This window comes from Passer montanus, unplaced genomic scaffold, assembly GCF_014805655.1.
Source record: "Passer montanus isolate IOZ18808 unplaced genomic scaffold, ASM1480565v1 scaffold29, whole genome shotgun sequence".
Taxonomy (NCBI): domain Eukaryota; kingdom Metazoa; phylum Chordata; class Aves; order Passeriformes; family Passeridae; genus Passer; species Passer montanus.
In genome coordinates, this window is record NW_024367596.1 from 4,807,191 (window position 1) to 4,829,372 (window position 22,182).

Below are 22,182 nucleotides of genomic sequence, written 5' to 3' on the forward strand. Positions count from 1 at the left end.
CCAGGCCAGGCAGGCCTCTGGTAGCTCAAGGCAGGAGGCATTGCTGTCCCAGGTACCAGGCCTGTAGCAGCTTTAAGTCTAAAACTGGCAAGGGAAACTGAGTAACCACTGTAAAATCATCCCAGCTCAGGTACAACACACATTTCCCTTCTTTGTCTCATGTCTTGCTTAACTATGAAGGTAAAAGGTCTGCTGGAAGGCTTCTTTTGGGGTACTGCCTTTGCTGTTTCTATAGTGGCAGGTCAGCAAGGAAGCAAAACCATTGAATGAGGTTAATGACACTGGTAAAAGCACTGCTAGGGAGTAGATGTGACTGTGGAAAGCACAGGGAGTGCATGGTACCCCGCCCTGTCCCATGGGATGCAGTAGGGATTGTGTGGAACACACAGAACTGTCATCCTCACATGGTAGAGATGTACCTGGAATGTCAAAAGTAATAAATGTGTTATGTAAATGAATTATTATAGATGCATCTTATAAGAATTGTTTCTCCATTTTGGTTATGTGGTTCAATAGCAGAAAATCCTTTGTGGAGCCTCGTGGAGAGCCTGGGATCTGATTCATCCTTGCTCCTTTGGATACCTCACTAGTTCCATTTATTTGAGATTTGAATAAACCTTTAGGGATGGACCTTCCAGTTTGAATAGGGAGGGGTGTGAGATGAGTAGGCTCATGATTTAGGGTTCTTGTTAGGTGCCTAAAGCTAGCCAAGAGCAGAGCTGAGCAAGCTAAGAATAAACTCCAGAGCTTGGCTTGGGCAACTGCTGGAGCATCAGCCACACTTGGAAACAGCATCAACAGATTGAAGGGGTTTGGCCTTCAAAACTGCAACAGATTGAAGGAGTTTGGCTTGGGAAAACTGTAGGAACAGGAGCAGCAGTTTGTGAGACAGCCTGGCTTATGCAAATGTAGAAATGGCAGCAGCAGGTTCTGATGGGATGTGTTGCTGGGGTATCTCCAAAAATTTTTAAACTGGCTGCTCATGTAATACCAGGGCCCTATCACCTATATGCTCAATTTATCACTGCATCTTGGAACTTCTCCATCAGAGTAGTAGAAAGCAAATGTTATCCTGCCATATAAGAGAGAGAGAAAGCAAACCCACTCAGCTTATTATTTACAGACCTATCTCACTGCTTCCAACTCTATCCATAATAGATAATGAATAAATTGGTTCACAAGCAACTGTTTAAGTACTTGGAGTTAAACAACATACTGAATGATGCTCAGTCTGGATTTCATTCTCATTATTTCACTGTCATTGCACTAAGAAATTGTTGGAGTGGTTTTCTCTGACATGGATCAAAGTCTGTTTTTAGGGGCAGCATTTATTCCTCTGTCAAAGTCCCTTTTGACATGACCTGCCTTTTCCACATGCACAAATTCATTTGAAATCAGTTCAGCTAAAAGTAGTAGACATTGTTTTCAGTAACTTTTTCCTCCCAGGACCCAGATAGATTGCATTAGCAATGAACAGTCACATGTGCAATATAATACTGAGAAGTCTTGTAGCTGGGTACCATATTGGCCATTACATGTTCATTAAAAGCTGTTGTGCTTGTTAATGGGAAGATACAGTTCTTCATGGTTAAAACGCATGGAGTGGAGCCAAATCTCTATTAAAGTTGAAAGCAAGTCTGAAATCAGAACCTTATCTCTTACCAACAGCATCTTGTCTTTTTTTTCTCATATGTTTCTGGACATAGATACAGATATCCAGGAACAGCATCAGTGGAGTTATGCTGTAGAAAGCAAAAAATCTAGGAGGAAGGAGAGATTTTAGTGAGAATGAGGTGCTCTAGTATACCCATGGAATTTCTTGTTCTCACCAGGACATTAAAACAATATTTAGTCACCAAATATGCCAGTTTTGCCACATGAAAAATGTGTAGTATTGTCTTTGTATGGTTAGGAGTATATAACTCCTAGCACAAAACAGAGGCTTGACTTGTGCAGCTCATTGTTGAGCCATTAACAAGAAGCTTATTAAGTTGGATCATATTCAATAAGAGTTGATCACAGCTCCTTAGGTCTAGTCTCAGTTTGAAGAAATTCTGGGTTTAGTATGACTCAGGTAGGCTGTGTAGCAAAATTGAAATGCATTTCAGAAGCACAGCTGGTGGGTTGAAGATTCAGGTAGTATTCCTGGTTTTGCCAAAACCTTGAGAAGCTACCCTTTCTTCCCACACCCCCCCCCCTTTTTTTTTTTCCCAATGAGGATTACAGGCTTATGAAACATTATTTAAATAATGTTAGACACTTAGACTACCATTTCACATTGTCTGGCTGAATGTTGTTGTGAGAACCCAGTGGATGGGTGGCAGTAAGGGTGGAAATAGCTGGAATTCAACTTATGTGCATTTATCCACGATTTCTGAGATGAAGAATGGATGTTGCTAAGTCACTACTCTCACCTGGTATTTTGATGTATATACATATAGGATTAATTATAAGGATTAGGAATTCTGATCAAAAGTTTAAAAAAACCACAACTTTTAAAATATATGTGTTGCATTTCCTTTCTCTCCCTTTCCCTCACACGTCTGTCAAGTAAGATGCAGATGCACTGCTATTAGACTTAATTTCTAACTCTCAAAAAAAAAGGCTGTGATTGCAGTGCAGAAAATTTGGAGAAGGGAAAAAAAATGCCCTTGCAGATTCCTTTAACATGTGTTTGTACATCCCCTGACTTCCTTAGGTCCAGACTCAGGGTAAGTTGGTGGCTGTAAAGGGCATGGGAGGAATCCATCTCCCCTTCTTCTGGACAGAACAACTGATTGTGTGCCAAGAAGGAAATTAATTCTTCTAATACAAGGCAACAACAAATTATGGTTTCCAGCCACAGAAGGTAGAAGTGAAGGAAAAAGTGTGTCTCTGAAGAACAATGTTTCTTGGGATTGTGATTGTATTGGGTTTCTGGGGGCTGTTCCTGCCAGTGAAACAGAGTCCTCCCTCTCCAGGGCTGGTGTATGGGGTTGCAACTGAGCCATAAAGAGATCAGGCTGCTGCAGAAGGGCCACATGTCACAGCAGAAGCTCTACTTGAAAAAACATCCAGGACCAGTCTCTGTGCTTAAATAATCTGAATTCCTTTTGTTTACTTTTGTTCTGTTTTCATATTTAAGGAGGGGTGTGGGGTTTTCGTTGTTGATTTTATTTTTCTCCCCCAAAGAACAGACATATAATTGCTTTTAGTTTATCTGTGACTTGAGTTTGGGTAGGAATCCATGTGTGTACATACCGTAGGGTCAGGTTTGAATAGTAAAGGACAAGGGGGCTTGTAAATTCATCTTTATTTTGCTGATGGAAAGCAGTTAGTACCTGGTGTGTCAGAGTTTAAAATAAAAATGGAGATGTCTGTGGTCTGTTTGTTGTACCTTATGGACTGTGGTGATAGTGAAAGGACAAAACCAAGAGGGTTTTGGGGTTTTTTTTAGCTTCATTTCCCCTCTTTGAATTTTCAGACTAGTTCAATAATACCTACATGATTTGTAGGTTTGTGCTTTCCTCTGTTCTGTCTTTTTTTTTTGTGTCTGTCACTGAAATATATATGCAACTGTAATGGATTTCAGTACAGAATGTGTATCATACCTCTCGCTTTGTATTTTTATTCAGTGGCCTGTCTGTTTAGGCATCCTGGGAAAGATTCCTTCTTACAGACATCTATATCTGTTTGTTCTCTGAGCCTCCATAATGAATCTGGTTTTGTGCTATCTAGAATTAATATGAATTGTAAAATAGCTTTGTCAGTTCCTCTTATTTACTTTCCTTGGATTTGTTATATTTTGCCTTTGATGTCATAAATTTCATAAGCTTAAACACCTGAAAAGTTCATTTCAGGGAGTTTATCAGCAGAACACAAATATCCTCTATTTTTACCCAAGTTACTCAGTCAGCTGTGTGATTTATCTTTATGCTTCTGTACTTGTATTCTCTCTCCAGTGCTGAAAGGATAGTAGTTCTGTATCAGTAATTAATTAATAGTTAAGTGTTCTTATTGAAGTGTTTAGTTTGTAATTGATGGTGGAGTATTTCAGTCATGGATGCAGATGAGATCAAGCACCAAAAAGGTCTTGGTTTTTGTTCAAAATCTATTCTGAAAATTGATTGTTATTCTGAGGAATCTTCATGAAAGGCTTTCCAGCAGGTGAAAAATCTTGTGTAGGTATTTCCTCTCACTCTGGGTGGGCCAGCAGGAAAGACAGAATGGAATAATTGACCAGAAGTCATGCAGGAAAGAATTTAGTGGGCATGTTGTAATTTAAAAATATTTGTTGAGTTACCGATTCTCTTTCAGGTAAAGAGAGATTATTTGAACTTTTTAGATGTTACAGCCATCATGGATTTAATGCAGGAATGTTTTAGTAAGAAAGTGAAGGTTTTTTCTCCATTGGCTGAGGATGAATTCTTGTGCATTTCTTTCCATAGCATCCCATGCTTTAAGTAGTGCTGCTTTTCTCTGCCATCTTCCTTCTTGTTTAAAAAGTCTGGCCAATAAGGAGCATGAGTTCTCAAAGCAGACTCTGAAAATATGATAGCAGGGCTTTTCTGGCAGCAAAAAGGAGGAAGATATGGAGAAATGGGAATTGATTGTGATACAATCCTTTGATGTTGGGGAAGTGAAATGCCGCTTCCAGCAGCAGCAAAAGATGGACATCTTATGACATGCTTTTGTGTCTTAGAACTTTCACAGTTCATCATGAAATGGCTTTCTCAAGAACAGCTCAATACCACTGAACATTGCAGTGGCTGTAGAGACTGGCTTTGGCTTCAGTACTAGATTTTTTTTCCTCATTGTCCATGCCTTTGTCAGGAGCTCAGTTCTTTTCGTATTTTGTACTTTTTGCATACAGAAGTTTAAAACCAAGAACAGAAGGTCAAGAAAGTTATGTTTCAGTGGGTATAAAAGTTGTGTTTCTAGTCTGTATTCCCTCAAGAAGACTAGTGCTTGGAGACATATCTGGAATTTTCATATCAAGCTGCTGAAATATAATTCATGACTTCAGGAGATCTATCCAGACCATATCTCTCTTCTTTGAGGATTAGCACTCATTAGTATAAAAATAAAATTAATTTTTCTTGATTTGGGAAAGATCCTGGGTTTAAGGGGTTTGTGGAATGGATTTTCAGGAATGATTTCTTCACAGACAATTCAGTGCAAGGAGATTCCAAATTTCTGTGCAAACTCCTGTCTCCTGAAAACTAGACAAAATATACAAGGGAAAATATTAAGAGAAAGGGAAAATCCTATTCTGCTTTCTGACTAACATTTGAACTATATTATTAAAAATGTATGAACTCCCTGAATATAAATCATCCGCTGAAGGAAGGATGGCAAGTCAAAGTTCTGACTCTCATCTTCCAATATTTTTTTACATAGAAGGTTTATAGGAAGAAGTAAAAACTTTTATTATCCTGAATGAAACAGTTGAAAACAGCAGGCAAGGTTTTTGGGCATATGAAACGCCTTACACAGTTATGAATTGAATATGCTAGAGAGAAATGGGCATAGGACTTGGAAATTTGTTGACCTTCATCTCCAATTGCAGATTATTTAAAAGGCAGGAAGATTGGCCAAACACATGAAAAGAAAAAACTTCACCAACAAAGAGGTAATTCCACATGCATGTCTGGTATCCCTGAAAAGAAGTTGTCTCCCTTGGCTTCTGCTGGCTAGAAAAACACATTACTGCAAGAGCTGACATAATGAAAACATCTTCCTGACATGGTTTCAACTTTGTCTTTTGCTGTGAAACATGGAACAATAGTTGCATGCTCAGATCAGGGGAGACTGGGTATTAATCAGCTTGGGTTGGTGGTTAGCAGCACATGCTTTCCCTCTGGAACAAAAGCCCTTGGGAGCAGTGTGTCAGGAGAGGCTGTTTCTGAGGCAGGTTTTAAGGTGAGGTTATTTCATGTACAGAATAAAGATTGAGCCTTAGAAATGCAGCAACTGAAAATGGCTGGATAATGTTTAGTGCTTGAAAATACTTCATAGCACCAAGTATTGAAAAGGTGAGGTGTTTTTCTTGTTTCTTTCATCTCTGGTGCCATGAATAAAGAGACTATATAGAAACAATGGCAGCTTTTTTAGTTTTGCCTTCGACTTCAGTGGAAGGAATATTGGGCCTCTTGGCAGAGAATAGACTTTAAATCTTGCAAGAGACCATATCACAATTACCTTTCCAAATGGAAAAGTACAGCATGGATACTGTAACAGAAGCAGCCATGGTTTGTAGGCTATGCTTTATTTCTTTGATTCCAGATATCAAACAAATTAGAGCTGGCTTTAATGACTCCATCCCCCTTGCTGGTACTTCTATTATAAAGGAGATGCTTTCCTCTGTTAAGCTCCTGTCAATTACCATTTCTCTATAAAAATAAAAGAAATCAGGGAAAACAGTTGATAGCCCACAAATACATGGTCATCGAATTGCTGAGGTAACTAATGTCAAAGACATCTAAAGCTAAGAATCTATGTTAATCTACTTTTTGATGTGGTTATAGATTGAATAATAATTTATGTTGACCTGCTTTCACCAATGCCTCATATTTATAAAGATTATAAATAAATTGTGGCTGAGCATAGAAGTAAATTAAGTGTTCAGATGCAGTGACTTTAGAATGTATTTATGGAATTAACTTCCTCTTTGATATACGTGTGCCAATGTTTCACAAACTGTAGGCAGTTCCCCTCCCTACACATTTGTCAGGACATGACCTCCAATCTTGCAAGTTTATTTTCTTCACAAAATCTTCCTTCCTCATAGCTGCTATGACACCATCCACAGAAAGTCTGAAAAAAGTTTTCATCTAGGTTTCCTTCTCTGTAAGGCCAGAAGGAAAAAAGCAAAGATTTTTTGACCTCCTTGTGAGGTGCAGAGTCATTTGCTGGGGGAGCTCATGCTGGTTCCTGTTATGCTGGTGAGTTTTGTGAAGGGGGATATTTTCCATTATACACCAGCTTGATGGCAGTAATATATTTAGCATAAAATCCCTTGACTTTTTTTTTCCAGAAGCCAAATTGCAGCAAAACCAGAACATGTAGGTGGTGGTAGATTTTTGAGACTTTACATGCTGTAATATTTTGCAATACAGGTTACAAAAGGGACAAAGGTAATGAACACATCCCTGCATGGACCCGTGAGCACTTCTCTCTGAACAGGGGGGCTGCCACTTGCTCTTCCCTCCCTTTAAGGAAAAAGGAGGGAAAAAGAGGGTCTTTCTACGGGACAACAGGAATGGTTTTAGTCTGAAGGAAAGCAATTTCAGATTAGGTAAAAAGAATTTTTTTTTAACAATGGTGAAACACTGGAACAGGTTTCCCAGAGCCTGGGCTGGTGGATACCTGGAGATGTCCAAGGCCAGCTTGGCTGAGGCTTGGAGCAACCAAGGATGGTAGAAGGTGTCCCTGCCCATGGCAGGGGTTTGGACTGGATGACTTTTACATGTCCCTTCCAACAAACCCTGTTCTACTTTATTAATTCCTCAGTCATGGCTGCCATAGCCTTCTGCTTGATCTATCACAACCTTCTAGATCTGATGCCCCACTCACTCTGAACCTGGGAATGTGATTCATTTAAACTTTTAAAGAGAGATAATAGCCATGTAAATAAATTTTACAGTAACTCATAATGCTTTTAATAGCATGAATGTTGATAGAGTTTTTCTACAAAGTCCCAAGGCACTTTATACAGCTACACTATTAAAATAGGAAAACTCATAAAATGTAGAAGGCTTGTGTGGCAACAAAAGGATCTTAATCCTTTGTGAATCTGTGAAGTGCAGGTCAGTATCTGAAGCATTATTATCTTCAGGCTAAACTTAAAATCATAGGTGTATGAATAAAGTATTTATTGTTGCTTTTGTGAATGAAAGCTAGAACTTAAAAGCAAATTTATTTTCACTAACAATCTTTGTACTAAAACTATTAAATAGGCAGATATTAATCATAAATTATTTCAAAAATGTCCAGTGCAGAGTTTGAAAGAGGGCTTGCCCAGAAAGTCAAAGCAAGATCAGAAGTTTGAACAATGGTGTGGCCTTAAGTGGATGTTACAGTATGCCCATGAAGGTTCCATTCTGTGATGCCCAGTTGTGTCTGAAACTTCATGCAGGTTTTCTTCTTGACTGTAGTTAAAGATACATTTTTTCCTTTTATTTCCAGACCTTTTCAGCTTCTCCCTTTCCATTCTACATCTGCTCGAGCACATCCTGTGTTAGTGCCTGAATATCTGATTTAGCAGCCTGCACAAGATCTATCCCCAGAATTTTTAATACGTACCAAGTATTTGACTTACTGTAGTAGATCCTTGATAAAATATGCTGGAATATTGATAGAAAAGAGATAAATCTTATTTGGAAAGGTCAGGCAAAAAAAAGAGTGTGTTACTTTGAACTCCATCATTTGGCAGATGCAATCTTGGGAAAAAGAGGGAGTGGGACAGGCAAAAGGAGTTTAATAGATTAAAGATATTAGAACTTCTTGGATCAGATGGGGCTGTTTAACTTCTATCAAGGACAGCAGACAAATGGTCTGTAGAGATGTGGAGCCATTAGTCATCAGGTCCAACAAGCTAGCAGAAGGTGGATGAAAGCAGGCAAAAAACCAAATGCAGTGTCTGTCTTCAGAAATTATGCAGCTTAGCCTCAACTGTCAAAAAAAGGGAAAGAAATAATTAAAGTACTCTGAAGTAACTCTAACATTGCAGAGAAATACATAACTGCTGCTGTGGGTTTACTGAGAGCACATCACATTGAATGAGTCTAATTTTCTTTTACAACCGAGCAGCTTCTTTTGTGGACAGGTAAGAAGCTGTGGGTGTTAGAGATTGACAGGGCTTTGCTGAGGCCAGCCTGTTTTCATGGCATTCTCACAAGGCAGGCAGGGAAATGCTGGAGCTGTGCTTAATGGAGTGCAAGACCAGCTGTATTAATGCACTCAGAAACCTTAGCAAAAGTTCACCGCAAAATGGGGGACAACTTGTCTCCAAAGACAGAGGTAGGAGATGTGTTGGGTCATGAACTGAGCAAGCCAAGGCTTTGATGTGCCAGATTCACAGTTAACTCTTACAGGTACAAGTCATTGCCCTGGTAAAAGCTTGGTTTGATATCTACTGTTTAATTTTGGATACTGCACTTGGAGCAGGACACAGACCAGCAGCAGGAGTGACCAGAGCCTCAAGAACAAGATGTACAATGACTGACTGACTGACAAACCAGAGCTTAGAAGATGGAGGAAGGGAAGACTGATGGAGGAATAGAGAGTGTCTGAAAACTTTAAGGATTTTGTAGGATAGAAGGGTCTCAGCTGTTTTCTGTATTGCAGGTGATCAGGCAGATAGCAAGGAGCATCAGCTGCAGCAAGAAATATTCATATTAGACAATAAAAAAATTATCTTCAAACTGTGTAATGATGCATATTTTTCTGAGGTGGTCTGTAAATTGTCATTAGAGATCTTTAATTAGACAAATATTTATCTGATGCAATGCAAGTTTATTTGAGCCTTCCTTAAAGCAAGGGGATACACTTGGTGGCCTTTCTGGGTCCATTCTTTCCCCATTTTTCTCTGATTCTATTAATTATTTTAGGAGATCATAGTGTACTAACATAATTTTCCTCACATTTTGTTGCAGACTGGTAACAAATCTTCCAATTCATCATACTATCCTGTGAGCTGGCAGTGATATCTCTCTGCTAAAGCATTTACAAAATGCAAAATGAGTAAATAGTCTTTTAATGAAATGTATCTATGAAATGTAGGCCATTTCCTCTCAGAATTGAATTAAGCATTACAAGTGATCAATAACTAGATTTCTGCATCTACTGAAAAGCTCTGCTGTGGAGTTATATAAATAGTTCACAGTAAGAGAATATGGCTGATATTTTATCACTGTGCCTCTGGAAATGTCCAAAACCTGCTGGCTGTCTTAAAAGATGTGTGACTGGATAGACTGATCCTCTTTCATCTGTAGGCTACTGGGTCAACTTTAGCTTAACCCCAGAATTATGGGTCATGTCTTCTATCACAGGGTACCAGAGACCTCTGCAAAAAACTGGAGAATTCTGGGCAGATTTCTGAGGCCCTGGCAAGTATTCATCATCCCTTTTGGGGAGTATCAAAAGCACTGAGTCAAAATCTGCAAGAATTAAGGCATGTAATTGAATATATCAGAACAAAAGCAGCATGACTTTAGAAACTGTGAGCCTGTTTTGCTTTGACTTTAGTGGTCTTCCCCCAAGCTGGGTTAGGACACTTAGCTGTGGACATGTGTCAAGTGACTGTGCTGTTCCTGGTGCTGTATATCTTTTACACAGAAGAAAATCCCTTCAGTCCATAGATGTGTCACTGGTCCTCCCAAATGTCAACTCAATATCCAAACACAAACTTCCCTAAACAGGGAAGTGCATCATTTGCTGTAATGAAAAGCTTCTTAAAAAGAATAATCCACCTTGTCCGGTTTGGAGTAGATATTGTATGCCATAAATGGAAATATTTTAAATTTTGAAGCTTCCCCTTCAATCAGAGAAAGCTTTAAAAAGTTACTTATTTGTTAATTAATTGAGAGTCAAATCTGTCTGCTATGAGTATAATGGGAACCTAATGTCCGTCAATGTGACCAGTAGAGACAGATATTCCTCCTTTCTTTAGGTTATACATCCTTTTAGATTTTAAAATGCTTTTATTGCAGTATTATTCAGATTTTAACAGTTATGTATTTCTCACTGGCCTCTTATTCAACCTTTTGTCTTAGTGAACTGTGTTCCACTGTCTAAAACTGGGTCTGTTTAATCTACTGCTATTTATGTGATTGTGATTGTTTTCATATTCCATTTCTTGCTGTCAAAGGGGTTGCTTATTGTGCTAAAAGGACTCTGTTTCAGTTCTCCCAGCTCCATAATGTGCTCACATCTCGCGCTTTTTCTAAAAGGGGCAGGTGAGGTCAGAGTCACTTGGTGGGGAAGGAAGGACAAAAAGTGTTTGGCGACAGGATCTGTGACCATTTCAGATTGTTGTAAGCTTTGTACATAACGGCAGTACAGAATTTCAAACCTGTGGATGCAGTTGCCCTCTTCCTTTAAAACAGCTTCAGATAACTTCATCTTCTCATCCCCTTACTCCTCACTCACCAGCGAGCAGGGCATGAGCTCTCAGAGGCCTTTCTTGCCCTATTGAGAGCACTCTGGTTTACTAAGTTTTCCAGACTTCTGTTCATTGTTTCCACCTGACCTGCACAGTTGTCTCTTCAATTGCTTCATGGTGTATACGAGAGTGTTTTAAGCTACCTGACTATTAAGGGCTGTCTATATTTTGCTACAGTGCTTCTCATTTTCGTTTCTGTTTTGTCGCTGTTATAACTGGAAGCCGTAATTAACCACGTACTTCACATGTGTTACCTGTTACCAAGGCAATATTGTCTTTAAATCTGAGGAGGTGGATTTGCTTTCTTTATATCCCAAGTGCTCTATTCTGATTTCAGATTTGCACCTGCTTAGCAACAAGACATGTTTGGGGGGGCCAGCTGTAACTTCGGCTTAAAAGTACAGCTGAGTGGAGATTGTCCTTAAAACCACCAAAGCTCAGGCTCTAAGTATTTAGCAGTACATCCATATGTTAGAATTATATGAGACTCTTAGACCCTAGTGGGTTCTGTTTATTTCTCAAATAAACCTTATTTGTTTTGCATACAAAACTGTGAATGTTGGCCTTTGCATAGAGTAACGAAATTGTTATGATTAGTGGAGTGATCTATATATATTTATTTATATATATATTACAGTATGTACTGTGCAAGAAATCCCCATTCCTTCTATAGTCTAAGTAGTTGGAACATGCAACATATTTTGCTTGGTGGAGTGTAAAGGAGAGGTAAACATGCCTTTCCCATCATAACCAATATTTTTTTTTTTAGTGTAGGAATATTCTTCTAGTTGCATTGTGTCCATCTGCTGTTTGCTGGTAGGCATCCCAGCACATACAGAGTTATACCAAATAAGTTGCCCTCCACCTTACCTTACGCTGAAGAGCCCTTCTGGCTTCTCTAGTTCTCTACTTTGAGGTCTTTAACTAAACTCTTCTGTGCCAGGGAGAAATTCTGTGCAGATGAAAAGCAGACTGTAGAAGGACATAATAATTATACCAGCAGAAAAATGTCAGCAGACTAATGTAGGTCCCCTATAGGGGTTTGAATCATCTTATGAAAAGTGAAGCCATTAAATAAAACAAAATGTTAGAGATTTTGTTGGGAGTGACAGAAACAGCAAAATGTTCTTCCTGCTGTATCTCTGACGTTCAGCAATTTTTGGCTGAGTGAAAACAGCAGGCTATCTTTCTGAGTTAGCAGAGCTCAGATGTATATAAAGGTTTCTTAAGGAGAAAAATGTGAACCATGCCCTGGTAGAAGTACTTGTTGGGTATTTTATCATAAATTTTTAAAAAATAAAATAATCTGCAGCACAATCCTGGGAACAAATGAGCTCAGAGGTGCTGCAGAAGCTTGCCAGGATCATCTGGTCTTTTGCCTTTGAATGGTGGCTCAATTAAAAGCCAGAATTATGAGGCCAACCTATGTAGTTTTGTTAAAGGGGGAGAAAATAAAATAATCAAGTGCTGGGAAAATACCTAGTGATGTGTCACCCCCCACAATTCTTACAGAATTAATATTCGTGATTTTACTGTGTTTATCCAAACTTACTGTTTATAACTACTGTTTTTTTACTGTTTTTATTAATAAGTCTTTTGAAACACTCCTGACATTGCCCATGTTCCACTGAAGGAGAAATGGAGGCTCTGTTCACAGAATTTCTGTGAATAGGCTCTTGCTATTTGAAGAGGAAAAGACATATTCTTTGACAAGTGTGCAAAGAGGGGGAAAAAAAAATCTGTCTGTGAGTGGGAGTCCAGTTTTTTTCCCCTGTATCTCACTGAAAGACTGTAAGAAAGGATTCTTACATTACATCAACCACAAATGACATGAGAATTTTTTCAAGTTACTTCTGAAGCTGATACCCAGGAGAATTGTTCATGCAGAAGATATTTTTAAATTTTCAAAGAAAAGTCAGAGTGTAACTTTTGTTTCATTCTCAGGCTTCCTTTTTAATCTGTCCTGTCTCTGCTGGGTCCAATGTTCTTATAGATGAGCCTTTTCTGTCCTTTTGTCCTTCCTTCCTAATGTAGTGTTAATTCACTGACAACAAAGCCTTTGATGCTGAGGTCTGTGTAAGGCAGGTGTTCCTTCACCCTATGCCAGGTAGCACTAACTCTCAAATGGATTTTTCCAGAGAACACAATAGCTCGAGGAGAAAATGCTGGTTGACCCTTTAGAGGATGTACTGTGTGAGCTCTTAAATCAAAGCTGTTAATGGTGAGGATGTAAAAACTCTTGGAGCACTAACACTGCCAGGGTAATCTTACAAGACCTGCCATTCAACACAGTAATTAGGGATTGTTAGTTAGGGTCATTATTTACTACAGCTGTAATTAAACTGTGGCTGCAAGGGTACATCCCAGGGTTGATGGTGAGAGGTGGATATGAAGGACTGATTGAAGGTGGGCCAGTGCTTAGTCTGTGAGATTGTGCAGGAGAAACCAGTGGCCAAGTTTGTGGAAAACACGGCATCGTTTCTACCTGGAGATTTTTCCTGGATGTTTGGTGGTCTTGGGAATTACTTCATTTGTGTGTGTGATACCCTACTGGTAGAACCCATGAAGCCTGGGCAAAGAAAACCCAGGCTCTGTTCTGGTTTAGTCATCAGTACTTAGCTCTTTACAAGCCTCGTGTTTTCCCATCTCCTACGTGGAGCATTTGCATTCAGACCTAACAGAGTTTGGATCTGCAATGTCTTTATGGCAGTGACTAATGCAGGAGCCAGAAAGCACCATTTGGTTCGAAGGTCCCACAATCAGCTACAGCCTCATCTCAGCCTTGTGTCATGTAGTAGAATTCTACCAAAGCAAATGGCTTTATTCTGGGTCTTATACAATGTAATTGAAATCAGGTTCTGTCTCAAAGCATTTGGTTCTTTGCATTAAAAAAAAGCAAAGAACCAAAACCATACATTTTTAAATTAAGCAAAAGATGTAACGTGGGTAACAAGTAAAATCATCAGCTCCTCGGTGACAAAATATGACATTTTAAAGAAGAACCTTACAGCATCTTAACTGACCTCAAACCACACCCTTGCAACAAAACAAAACCTGAAAATCAACAGCTCAGAGTGGCCTTATCCATTCATTCTTTCTGAAAGAAGGCTCAAGAGACATAAAACCTTGTCGTTTTGGTTGTCTGCTCAGGGATATGACAGCTTCGGGTATCTTCCAGTTCCCATAAAAATAAATGAGAATAATATGTGTGGTGTTTGAATGCATGGCCTAGGTAGGACCCTGCTGCAAGAGCAGTTCAGCAATGCAGGGGAGTGAAACAGATTTTCCTATGCCTGGGCTGGAAGGTGTTCCAATTACAAACTACATTTAGCAGAATACAGCTAAATAAAAATTGCCTACGTCATATACTGCAGCTAGATATATTCCTGAAGCGCTTTAAATTAAAAAGCCTTTACAATTCTAAACAACCCATATGTCTGTCAAAGCTGTCATTGCACTGCAGCAAGTAAAGAAAACAAAACTTAATTTGTGATGAAGCTTCCCCTGGCTGAAAGCACAAGTCTTCCCCATCCTCTGCTCACAATTGCAGCTCACTCTCTCTGACTCCTTATAAAATGCTTTGCATTTCCTTTTGAATCACGTCAAGTTAATTTTATGGCAAACAATCTCTGTTTTCTGAAACACAGAGAAGAAATATAATTATTGCTGGGTAGAGGGTGAAGGAGAGTTGGAAGCAAACTGAACAGGATGCTGGTAATTGTTTTTCGGGCACTGATGCTGGGAAGATTCCAGCCACCTAAGCAAAAAATATCTCAAAAATGTAATTAATTATAAATGGGCAGCTTTGTGGTATAATTCCAAGATCAGAAGGAGAAAGCAACATCCTACTATCAAATATAATAATAAAAATACCCAACAAACATTACTCAGCAGTTGATAATTTTTGTAAATAATCCACTGTTTGGTTCATTATCGTATGTAGCTAAAGAGATGTTCCCTTGCTTTAGTTTTGAAATTTTTTAAAGGTACAAGGTGAGATTTTAAGAAGCTTAACTTTGACCTCATTCTGTTCCTACTGTGATCAGCGAGGAGTTTGTTATAGGGACAATCTGTTGAGGCCAAATCAACACACTGGCAGCTCTTACCCAAAGGTGTGATCCTCACACCAACGTGCCATTCTTGTTGCTGTAAATCCATCCATCCAGTCAGTTCAGCTCTTCTTGCCTGCATGGAGGCAACACATGGCTCAGGACTGACTGAAATACCCACTCTGCTTCCTTTGCTCATGGAGACAGTTTTTGACTTGTTTGTTTTGGTGTTTCTCATGTACAATTGTTTTCAATTACTTTTGATGTAAGTGGCACTACAAGCAAGCGAGGCTGGCAAGATCTGGTCCGCACTGCAAACATTTCACACTTGTAATCATCTAAATTGCCTTGTGAAATTGTTCATTAGATAAAAATTAATAAATCCTATAAATGAAATCTAACGCACCGTTAGGCTGTTGACATTAAATTTGGCATGAAAACATAGTTGTAAATGAGTCATCTGTGTACACATTGATTTGGGGCCAAACCTTGAGGTCCTTGAACACATTTTAAACCGTTGTTTACTCTGGATAGTCTATTGAATGGGAGGGAAAACAGTGGTCTAAGTTTTAGCTACAAGAGCTGTTGGTGAAGATTTTATATGAAAACATCCCCATTCTGCGTGCAGGGTCTGGAGGAGAATGGACTTCTCCATTTTCCTGATTCTGAATATCCAAAAAATATCAATGTGTAAAATAGCAACATTAGAGTGATTTCTGTGCAAAACTTCCTGTCTGGGACCTTGGAGACTCAGTGTTTGGGAGGGTGATATGGCACTGAAACTGGCTGATGGTGCAAAATTAGTGGGTAGCACCAAGCACTGTAATTATTTCTTGTTCTCCCATTGGAGAAACCCAGAGGAATCAGGTTGGCAATGCAGGTCACCGCTGGCTGCATTTTCCCCCATCAAATATTTCAAGTTTTTATGCACATATACCTACTAATGTTCTAACAGACCTTAGGGTTGCCTCAAGCTGTAGTTTGGTGAGAAAGATAAGGAACTAAACTAAAGGTATATATTTAATTGGAATAGCAATGAGAGGAAAATACTTTACTCGTTTGTTACAGGATGAAACCCAAATAACACTTTTCAAATCGATGGAGCTTCTTCACAATTGTATCAACAGCTCTGAAAACTCAAGCTTTGGGGTTTTGTCGTCACTGTAGGGAAAAAAAATGGTTGTAAGTTGCCTTGGATGAATTAAAAAAAGGTTAGAAAGTGAGTGATTCTGTAAACATAATTTTAGTCTATCGACAGATGGGAGAAATGGAGAACAGGTTGTAAAAGTATAAGCTCAAGCATTATTAATATTGTACTGTTGCTGAGCCAACTCATAGAGGAACTGAAAAAAACCATCCCATTGGTTAAGTAATCACTACACATATGCTTTTGGAGATTAATACTTGGGAGTTTTCAAAGCTTTTATATGTGTCAGTTCTGCTAAAAGGATGAAACTGCAAAAATGCACTGGTAGCAAGTTTAAAGCATTAATAGTGATGCCAGATGCACTTTAAGGATAATCACGACTTCTTTACATCCAGTAGACCCTGTAGTCTCAGATATGGAAATCAGACTTTTGACAACCAAAAATGTTTGAGACAGTGGAAAAGGACCAAAGAATGTCCTTTAATATTTTCAACTCTGGTAGCTATTTCATGCTTTGGTTTTGAGTGCTCTGTTCTGTGCTACACACAAGCCCTACTGGTGATCTTAAAACTGCTTGCATAATTACTGTGGCTTCATCCCTTTTCTATCATGGTGACTGAATTTTTAGGGTCACCTTTATTTTTCATTTTCTTTTAAGTAATTGCACTGCTTTATTAAAGTATTAAGATGTTCAATAATCACAATTAGATATAACTTCGGGTCCTCAAAAACTACCTCCCTGGAAGATAGATCAAATTTGTGTTTGGGGTAATAACATTGATTGAGATTTACTTACATCTGCATGATTTACCCATGTGCTTAATTCTAGATAGAGTTTGGATGGGTAACAAGATGTGCAGATGTAAAAAAACCAAAGTTTCCTATCCACAAGTTCTTGTATGGTTTTGGAATTCCTTTATTCTGTGTTATAAACACTGCTGGGCAGCTGAACTCTTCCAAAATTAATGAAGAAGGGAACAAAGCTTAGCTGCTGGCCAGTTTGAGTTTCAAGATATGTGATTTAAAAATCATGATGCAAAAGGTTTATGTTGAGTGAGATCAAATTTGGCCTTGATTTAAGTTTGTTTATTAACAAATTTGAGTCCTTTGTGAGAACCAGATGGGGAAATCACCAACACCTCACAGGCTCACGCCCTTGCTTGAACCCTCGTGGTGTCAAACTGTGCTCATAGAAATTTGTCAGATGAGAACATAGTTAACTGTTTCTCTAAATCTAAATGTATTAAAATGTAATAGTAAAAACCTAGGGTCTTATTTTTTATTTTTAATGATTAGCGTTGACAGGGGCTTCTCGGGAAACTGTGTCTGGATACAGAGGTGCCTGCAGTTGTGATGGAAACTGGTTCAAAATTATCAGCTGTTAAAAATCCCCTGAAATGTCTGTTTGCCTTGCTGGCAAAATATTAATCTGTGAAGATTGTTTCTGGACTTCTGGATTCAATATCTGAAACCTGTAGTGGGAGACTGCATAGTCCTGATTACATAGGAGGCAAATCAGGCACACAAAAAGCCTTATCCTTGTTTTTTCCCCTTACTGTACCTAAAATTTCAGATGAAAATTTAACTTTGTGACACAATTGACCTAAGGACAATATTATTGTTTAAAATGATTATGAGTCTAAAGAGTTATATTTCATATGTAAATGTGTTGACTTTGAATCCTAATGCTTATATGGGAAATAGGAGCAAATGCTGGATCAGTGAATTAAAGCAAAAAAGATTCACTCAGCCCCAAGATGTCAGCAGTAGAATATTTGCAATTTCTTTATTTTAATGCTTCCATTCATTATTTTCTTGGTACTGAATAAAGGCCCTTTCACACCTACAGAAGGAAGAAAATGTTCTCACACTGTTAAAACAGTGGCCACTAAATACAGAAATATCTTTTTGTAGTATGTCCAATGTGTTCCATTATATTGATAGAACAATATTTCAATGGCTATTTGAAGTTCCCTGTAAGGTTGCTCAAGAGGCTGATTTAACTCTTGACAATATCTTCTTTGATATTAAAAATTATCTCAGAATGGATTATAATAATTCAAATAAGATTTTTAATTTTCTGCCCTAGTATTGTATAAATTTCTTGAAATTTTAACACATCGGTATTTCATCCATTCTATTACTCTAGATGTATCTTTGATTCTATTCAAGGGAAAAAAGCATGGAATATCTTTGGAATCACACTTGCTTCTACTAGAATCATGATAAAATTTGTTTTAGAGATTAGTATGGATTATTCAAAGAAGGTGAAATAAATGTTTATAGTCAAAAGAAAAAAAAAAGAAAATGAAAACTGAAGTTTAAGCAATTCAAGAAACTGTTGGACATTGTTTCTGAGCTAAGTTGTCTTTCACTTTTCCAGAATTTACTGTCAGGAGGTCTTCAGCTGCCCAGAACCCTTGAAAGTCAAACCATTTTCAGAGTCCAAAGTATGAAATTGCTCTGCTTTTAATATATTTGCCAATAACTTATTGATATTTAATATGCATACATATGTACCTCTTATTAATGTAACTTCTGCTGTTATGAAACTTTAAGCTACAATCATGTAGTGAATAAGTAATTAATCCAAAAAGAAAACATAAAGGTCTTATCCTTGGTCTCAAAGCTCCTGGGTATCTGCACTTTGTTTTCTGTCTAGAGGTTGTGGATGAGGATGTGAATTTTGGAGCTAAGCAAGCTGACAATTTCTTTTCAAAGTCATCCTTTCTGCAATTCATTTTCAGCCCTTTCAGTCTCCCTTGGACAGTCACAAAAGACAGCTTTATTATGCAGTTCTATTCCCCTATTTTTGTACATATCATTTTCTGTTTGTCATGTTTAGGGCACCTTCATTTCCTCTGTCTCACAGAAGCAGAGATGATTACATTAAGTGTGGAAGTCTTCTCTTTTTACTTTTGGTCAGCAAACCATAGAACTATTTTCCATTATTCTTTATACATTTTGGTGGTGTGGTTCTGGTTGAGTGTTAATGTGGCAAGACCCATGTGGTAACGAAGAACTGCTATTACAAGCTGGGGAAGGGTAGACTTTTATTAATAAAGTGACTTTATGTTGTCCTTGGGAGATGTATTAGGTACTTGCTGCCTTACAGCATCTTCCCTTCAATATATATCCCCAGCAAAAGATGTAGGAGTTAGAAGAGGCTGGAATATGTTTTCAATCCTGTTTAATCACTGCAAGTAAAGGGAAGGTATTAGAAATACCCCTGAGGCTAATCCTGACAAATCACCCTCATTTTGAAAGGTAGAACTGATATGTGAGGCTGTGTAACATTTGAGTTTCCATGCCTTGCAGAACCTGAGCGAGCCTGGATCCACCAGCCTTACACAGGGACTTTGTGAACTTCATCATCTGGATGTTCTGAAGTTCACAGTTTAAAGCTCTTAAGGAATTCAGGCATTGCAGTGGTGGGGATTATGTGGATAATTTATTGGCCAGGAGGTTAAATCTGCTTCTCAAGATGGGAATGCCAAATTAACAATCACTTCAGAAACGTGTCTGACTCATCTTCCTGACACACAGAGCTCTCCCCTGCACCTGCCTTCCTGTCCCCTCTGTGTCTGCCCCAGTGCAGGGCCTCCCCTGCTGCCAGCGCTGGCACTGAAGGTGAAGGGCTGATGGCTGATTTTCCCAAGCTAAAACAAATGCACAGATCCCAGCTGAAAATCCCGTGCTGCAGAAGGTACTGTGCTGTAGGAACAGCTGCTCCCAGCTCTGTCCTTTCTCTCTGGAGGTCCTCTCTCCTCACAACATCCATGGCTCCACCTGAGAGTGTGGAAAAATGTGGCCACCTCTGTTTGTGGTGCACGTGTGGGGAGGGGGCTGCCTTTCCCAGACACCCTCAGAGGTGCAGTAGAGGTTCTGCATCTGCCAACCGATTTTTGGGGCTTGTTCTTCTCCACCCAGTGCCACACTGCAGCTGGGACCATCTGCCCTTGCTGCCGTAGCCATTCAGCAGCAGCTAAGGATGAGATTGCATATTCCAAAGTCACAAACATTGCTCCAGAGGATAAATCAAGGTCTTGTTTAATTTGAAAACAGAAACAAAATATTTTCACGCACTGGACTTTGGGGAAAGCATTCTGGTTTGGAACCCTGTTAGTCACACTACCTGAGGACTTCAGAACTGCATCGTGTTTGACAAACAGGTGCTGTCTTTGGAATCTCTACAGGATTTCCAGATGGCTCTGCATCCAACATGGCCATTAAGGAATAAAACTATTCTTCCACTTGCACTGATTTCTCAGGTGTGGTATTTGGTTTTACTGTAAACATGTGTATCTCATAAAATAATTGGGAAGAATCTTTCCTGGACTCAGCCTTAAATTAATCCTCGATTTTTAGAGGGTTTTTTTTTTTCTTTTGTTGGAGAAAATGGGTTTAAGAGATTTTAATGCCCTTCAGCTTCAGCCCTCAAAATTCAACAATAAGTAATTGCTGGGAAGCGATTTTGATTTCCTCACTGGAAAATATTGTGTGAAATAGTCCTTCACGAGGACATATTTCCCAGTTGAGGAAGCCCTAAAGAGTTTACCCTTTACATCTCTTTCTTCCTACTCTTCCACTTTGCCTAGGAACACCTCACTGCATCTTTTGCCTTCCCCCCTCCTTGTCTCTGCCTCCTGTGCACCCATACTTACAACCTGTTTTCTGTCTCATACTTCCCCTTAAAGTTTTTCCACACCCATCTCCTTGCACATCCCTGATAACCTCTTCCATTCACCTTGTGAGGGATAAAACGAGTTATAAATCCCACTGCCTGCACAGTGTATGTGTGATCTCCCAAGTGAGCCAGGAGGTTTGTTTCCTGCCCTGGTTGGATGGACCCATATTTTGTCTCCATCACTCAGGATGCCATTTTGTGATTCCCAATTTGCCAAGGAGAAAAAACCCCAAACACCTGCTTTTCAAATGCTGAAATATGCAAATGATATGGCTATAAACCACTACTAGTTAAGAAGATTGTGAACTTTCTATTTTGTTTTCCCTCTCTATTCTGAGTGCAAGCTTGTAAAGGGCTCACAGAGAGACTTGTTACAGTGCTGTAAACTGGGGCTTGCTCTAGTAACCTGGTGATCTACTGACACAAGTGGCTCCCAGGGAACTTGTTTTTACATTTAAAAAATCATAGAATAACTTCTCTAGAAAAACCCTGGAAAACAAGACTGACCAATTCTGATTTGCCTTTTGCTATGCCTTCAGTGTGTAATCTGCTCCCTCTCTAGCCCCTGGTGCCTGTGTTTACATCCCTGGACTGTATATTGCTGTTTGCCTAATGAAATGCTGCTCTGGAAGATTTATGGGCACACATTAATGGAATAATTAAAGGTCTTGGAGAGCCTCAGATGAAATCTCTACCAGATCAGGGGTGAAAAAGGAGAGAGGGGGAAGCGAGAGATGGGAGGGGATGTGCCTGCATCCATGGCCTGTTGGGTGCCCTGCTTGGGGTGAGGGAGAGCCGGGGCCGGTATTCCTGCTGGGAACAGCATCCTGGGGCGCGTTTGCCTTCAGGGCTGAAAGCGCAGAGGCAGCAGCGCCAGTCTGACCTTTGCTCGCCCACCGCTCTCCTGGCAGCCGGGGCAGGGAGGGAGATGGGCAGGGAGGAGCAGCAGCGGCACCCGGGGCAGCGCGACCTCTCCGCGCCTCAGCGCGCCCCGAGCGGGGCGAACCTTGCGCGTCCCCCCCGGCGGGGCCGCGCATCCCCCGCGGGGGCGCGCACGGCGCGCTGTGAGCGCGCAGGGGCCGCGGGGAGCGGAGCGCGGCTCCGGCGCGGCGGCGGCTGGCAGGGCTGGCGGATGGATGGATAGACGGGCGGCCGG

General features: G+C 39.7%; 1 protein-coding gene across 2 annotated transcripts in view; it reads left to right on the forward strand.

Annotated features, from left to right (window-relative positions):
• Positions 1–22,182, forward strand: part of NLGN1 (neuroligin 1) — a 429,421-nt gene that overhangs the window by 26,473 nt on the left and 380,766 nt on the right. The window lies entirely within an intron of this gene.